Source organism: Pinus tabuliformis, chromosome 2_1 (assembly GCF_031772625.1).
Source record: "Pinus tabuliformis cultivar Carrire ecotype Pingquan chromosome 2_1, CPIR1, whole genome shotgun sequence".
NCBI classification, from domain to species: Eukaryota; Viridiplantae; Streptophyta; class Pinopsida; order Pinales; family Pinaceae; genus Pinus; species Pinus tabuliformis.
In genome coordinates this window covers 65,886,326-65,892,771 of record NC_142299.1, presented here as the reverse complement: position 1 = coordinate 65,892,771, position 6,446 = coordinate 65,886,326, and positions in this window count along the sequence as shown.

Sequence of the window (6,446 nt, the reverse complement as noted above, 5' to 3'; positions counted from 1 at the left end):
TATTTTGAGGTGGCATGATATTTCCTCACCTTCCCTCACTTTGCCAATAGACCCCTGTAGAAATCTACACAACTGTTGTTATTCGAGAGGGTTATTGGCTTAAAACCCAAATGTGATTATTGGTGGCTTATTCAGTTGGCATAGATTTGCTTTCTCGCTTACATTATGGAGAGTGGTCTCAACTTTAGTATTGGGCTAAACAGTAAGCCTTGTGGTGACGGTCTCTAGTGAATTCTGGTTCTTCTTCTCTGCAATGTGGGGGGATTCAGATTTGCATGCATTAAAGTTATGATTGGATAAGCACAATACTCGTTTTATCATTTTCTCTCTCTTTAGCAATGAGAAAGCCCAATGTCCACTGGGAAAAATGAGGAAAAACGTTTATTAAGATAATTCCCCTCTCGGCTTATTAAAAGCATACTGTGCCAGACCACCGTGCTGAAAAGGGAGTGGAATCTGATTTGAAGATTTATTCTTGCCTTGGATTTTGTAGTAAACGCGCACTTGGAGGTTGTATTTTTTGGTCATGGTGAAGGTGGAGCATCTGGGAAGTGTGATTTTTCTCTTCTCAATATTTTGAATATTGTTACTAACACGTTTATCACTCAAGTGACTTCCAATGCTGCACCATCTAGCCCATTTGGATGACATGCAGATGGTAAGATCAGTTGTACCTTTTTAAAATAATTTGAATCTGCATTGTAAAAGTGTGAGTTTATCACTCAAGTGACTTTCAATGCTGCACCATCTAACCCATTTGGATGACATGCAGATGGTAAGATCAGTTGTAACTTTAAAAAATAATTTGCATCTGCATGGTAAAAGTGTGAGTTTTTTTGCGGAAGCCTCTATTTACTTGAGGAGATAATAAATTGGCAAGGCTTGTTGGAGTATTACAGTTATCGAATACTCTAATACGCTCCACTATTCATGATATGGTATAACGTAGCAAGGATGCTCTCTATAATATTCAAAGTTGTTTGTCAAATGCACAAGAAAAGACTTGAGTTTTTGCAACTTGAATCACAACTATAGAAAGATGAGTTATAGAAACAAATATATCATTTTGAATTGGCCTTTGTTTACTGAAATTCTCTATTTGAGGTTGCGAAAAAATCCCATCATAGAAACTAATCAAATAAATGAAGTTTAGGTTGATTTGGGCACATGAATTTTAGGTTGATTTAGTGCCCAGTGCGAGTGCAAATTTGCATGTAGATGCATAAATTAAACTTAAACTTCCTAAGTCGATCATCATACCTTGGGAAGAGCTTGTTAGCAACAAGCACATAGTTGGTCTTGGATATGATAAGGATGTTTTGTTAAATTTATTTAACAATGGTATGTTATATGCTTAGCACAAATAATTGAATGCTCCTTTAGCCTAATGACAATTTCCAATAGCAATCACAATAACCATTAATCACATTGATAGTAAAAGTAGATAGAACATGAAAAAAATGCAGACGACAAGCCAAGCTAAGAGAACACTAGATTACGCGGATGCCAGGGAAAAACCCCAATGTGGATAAAACCCTTTGATCAATTATTCTTATTATTATATCAAAATGTTCAGTAGAGAGAGAGAGTACAAAACTAAAATTGACTTGCCAAATTCAAAGTGAAAACAACCTTGTTAAAATCTGTAGTCAACTGCAGTCAAATCAACCCTAAACAAAAAGTCAAATATGGTAAAAGTAGGAATAGAATGTCCTCAAAACATCTCAGTCTTCCCTAGTCAAACTCGGCATGATCAGGAGGTCAAAGTCAACCCAAAACAATAACAAATTCAATAGTCAAACTTGGTCAAACTATTGTCCTGAAATCTGCGGTCAACCTGCAAATTTTGTCTGCAGTCAAAGTGCTCATAATACCTTAGTTTATGTGCCAAAAGATGTGGCTTGCCAAAGTAGATAATCTCCAAAAAAGTTGAAGTCATAATCTCCTTGGAAGGTTAAAGTCAACGCTGGTCAAACTACAAAATTTTCTCATATTTTCGGCCTTGTAATTTAGATCTGAAATTCATCTTCCTTGTTCCACATGTGTGTGTGAGAGAGAGAGAATGCCTAATGTTGTACGAACCAATGAGAGAAGGAGAGAGAATGTGAGAGTGAGTCATAAGACCTTACCACTCTCCACTGAAAAATGTCAGTCTTGATCCCAGATCAAGTTGTTGAACACCATGCATCCTAGACATAGGGAGTACAATAGTGCATGATGCATCCATTAGTACTGATATGGTCCTTATCCACGTTTCCCAACTCATTGTCCAGATGAGAGGTGCTTCCCATGAGTCCTAGACTACATGGGTAGGATGAATGTTAGGGCATCAACAGGAGAAGGTGAACCACTCATCCTACTCATATGCCATAGGAGAAGGTGAACCACTCATCCTATGCATATGTCAATCGTAGGGGAAGGTGAACCACTCACCCTACAAACAGTCAACCATCATGGGGTATCACAACGGAAGGTGAACGACTCACCCTGTACACAACACACCAATAGGGGAAGGTGAACCACTCACCCTATGGTCACTTATAGCTCCAAGAAATACCCAAAGCCCCGAGGAGCTCCCAAATCTCAGTGTCCAACTCAAGTGGGAACCACATAGGAGGGTCTTTCCATGACTCCAAGTCTCTCTCAAAAGGATAAGAATTTGACCTTCCATAAGGGATTTGTGAGGATGTCTGCGACCTGCTCATATGTCTTGATGTGTTGGAACCTTATTTCTCCTCACTATACCATATCCCAGATAAAGTGGTACCTGATATTAACGTGCTTTGAGAAGTCATGGAACATGGGATTCTCTGAAAGGTGAATCCCACTTTGGTTGTCGCAGAAGATCATGGTGGTATCCAACACATGCTTAAATAACTCACTAAAGTGCTTCCTCAACCAAATAGCCTCACAACATGCCATACTAGCTACAATGTATTTGGCCTCGGCGGTGCTTAGGGAAACTGATTTATGCTTCCCACTCATCCAAGAAATTGAAGCAAACCTTGATGAGAAGAAACATCCACATGTGCTCTTATGATTCACCACAATGCTAAACTAGCCAACATCAATATATCCATGTAGCCTAAAATCCTCGGCATGTATCTCAGCCTTTAGTTGATTGTGCCATAGAGATATCTCAAGAGATTCTTAGCAGAAATCCAATGTATGTGATGAGGCTCGACCATAAATTGACTCAATTTATTGAATTGAGGCTTCTGTGATCCATATCAAATTTTTGAGACAGGTTTTCAGCGATAATCACATCAAAATTCATTTATCGATGCGTTTCGAACCAACAAGTGTGGTTCATCGTCAGGACAAGATGAAGAACCAAATCTAGGCATAGCTTAAATGGAGAGAGATCATTCAAATAGTTAGAAAAAACAGCTATAATTGACCAAGAAACAACTATAATTGACCAAAGGGATAGGGTAACAACTATATTTGATTGGTCCAAGAGATCGTTAATTTATTAATTAATTTGTTAGATATAATTATTTTTAATTCATATGAACCTGAATAAATCTAATTTAAAAATATTTTTAACCTAGGAACTATAATCGAAATATTTATTAGTTTACCAAAAAATAATCATTTTTAATTCATATGAACCTAAATAAATCCAAATTAAATCAAAATATTTATTAGTTTTCCAAAAATAATCATTTTTAATTCATATGAACCTAAATAAATCTAATTAAAAATATTTTGATTACCCTCATTATCTTTACTAATAAAAGAATTAAATAACTCATAATATAGTATATTATATTTAATCTAATTAGTTAATTAATTAGTTAATTCTATTACTAAACCTATTTTTATATAACCAAATATGAATAATTTTTTATTAAAAATATATAAACTCATCCAACCTATGAGGTACTATGGTATTAACTAGAAAAAAAATAAAAAATTATAGATAAATTTATAGAATAAATTTATAAATAAATTTAATCTAAATCAAAATATTTATCAGTTTTCCAAAATTAATCATTTTTAATTCATATGAACCTAAATACATCTAATTAAAAATATTTCGATTACCCTCATTATCTTTACTAATAAAACGAATTAAATAACTCATAATATAGTATATTATGTTTATTCTAATTAGTTAATTTTATTACTAATCCTATTTTTATATAACCAAATATGAATAATTTTTATTAAAAGTATATAAACTCATCCAACCTATGAGGTACTATGGTATTAACTAGAATAAATTTATAAATAAATGATTATTCATTACTAAATAAATTGGTTAACTCTTTTAGTCAAATTAGAATATGATAAGGAATACACCTAAATGATAATCAATTAATATATGATTATAATTTTAAACATATTTATTTATATATAAATTACTAAGAAAAACATCTACTAAAATTATAGAACTTCACCTCAATAATACGGGAGGATTTTTTATCCATCTAAAAAAAAACACGAGAAACAAAAAACAACAAAACAATAGAAACGGAAATCCACTTGATCAAGAAGACAAGGGAAAAAGGCAGAAAGGAAACAAGGGGAAGAAAAAAGGGCAGAGGGTGGGGGAGGCTAAGAGGAAAAGGCAGGGATCCAACAACTACTAATCTTCTAGCTGTCGTCCCTATTGAGATTGCTCGACCTCCTTTCAATTTCTATGGCCCCCCTAAACTTCCGATGATGAAAATGAGCAATCTTAGCAATAACCTTAGCCTCCTCAATACATGTATAATGATTAATCTTCTCTGCGTGTTCAACCAAGGATGAAGTCAGGGTTCTCCCATGCTTGATGTCAGCTGCGTGCTCATGAATCCTTTGATTAATAGAGTGCCCAGTTTCACCAACATAGGGGGTCCCACATGAACAAGGAATAACATAAACACCTTTCATGTCCTTGGGGTCAACCAGATCTTTGATAGATATAAGGGAGCTACGAATGGTGTTGAGGGGTTTGAAGGTAGAGGGAACATTATGCCTCCTGAGGATTCTCACAATCCTGTCAGTGGTCCCCTGAATGAAAGGGAGATGCACCCCTGCGACTCGATCTATGGGGTCTTTTTTAACCTTGGGACCTTTGCCAGCTCTGAGGAAGGCTTTCAGACCTTGTTGCCTACTATAATCATTATCAACAAAAACATTAAGAAGATGGGCTTTCTCTCTATCAAGGTTCCCTTCATCAGAGATTCTCAGTGCACGAGTAGCAATCGTGTTGAGAACACCCCATTTTTGAGCATGGAAATGGTGAGAGTTTGCATGAAGATACTACTTAGTATGAGTTTTCTTTCGAAACACCTTGTGGGAGAAAGAACCATCATCCTTCTTAGAAATGAGAACATCAAGGAAAGGTAAGCACCAATCAACTTCTTGCTCCATAGTAAACTTTATGGAGGAAGATTGGTTGTTGAGATATTGAAAAAATAGATCTAACTCATCATGGCCATGAGGCCAAATGACACTAGTATCATCCACAAATCTTTTCCATAGCTTCGACAGGAGACGGGCTGATGCCAAAGCCTTGGATTCAAAGTCCTCCATAAAAATATTAGCAACAACAGGTGACAAGGGGGAGCCCATGGCCACCCCACATGTCTGCTCATAGAATTCCCCTTCAAAGCAAAAAAAAGTAGAGGTAAGACAAATCTCCACTAAATGAGCAGTATCAGGGTCAGTGAGGTGATTGATGACCTCAATGGCCTCCTTTATAGGAATGCAAGTGTAAAGAGAAACCACATCAAAGCTAACAATAATGTCCCCAGGATCACACTTTATGCCTTTTAACTCATTGACAAATGAAGAAGAGTCTTTGACGAAGGACTCTGTAAGCCCAACAAGGGGTTTAAGATTTAAGGCAAGATATTTTGCTAGGAGGTAGGAGGGCCCTCCTATGGTGTTGACAATAGGTCTTAGGGGGGCCCCGTCCTTGTGGATCTTAAGAAGCCCATAGATCCTAGGAGTGATGGGGCTATTGTCAATAAGTTTGTGACTGAAGGAACCCACCATGTTGCTAGACTTAATGGTTAGAGAAATGTTCCTATAGATCCTTTTCACGGGATTCTTACTAAGCTTTTTATAGCTTTCACTATTGCAAAGATGATCCAACATCTTCTTACGATAATCCTCCTTGTCGAGGATAACAGAAGCCCCACCTTTATTGGCTTTTAGAATGATTATGTCCTTGTTCTAGTTCAAGGATCTAAGAGCATAAATTTCACCCTTATTAAGATTGTTCTTAGGGGGATTGGCCTTCCTGAGGACGACAACATAGTCTTGCCTAATAGTGTCCTTGATGTTATCAGGCAAGCCCCTAATTCCAAACTCCTCGTCACTCATAATGTCTTCCGTAGGGATTTTTCTAGGTGCAATGGAAAAGTTTAATCCTTTCTCAAGAAGACTGTAAATAGAATCATGAAAAGAAAATTTAGAAAGATTGACAACTTTATTATTATTATTATTAT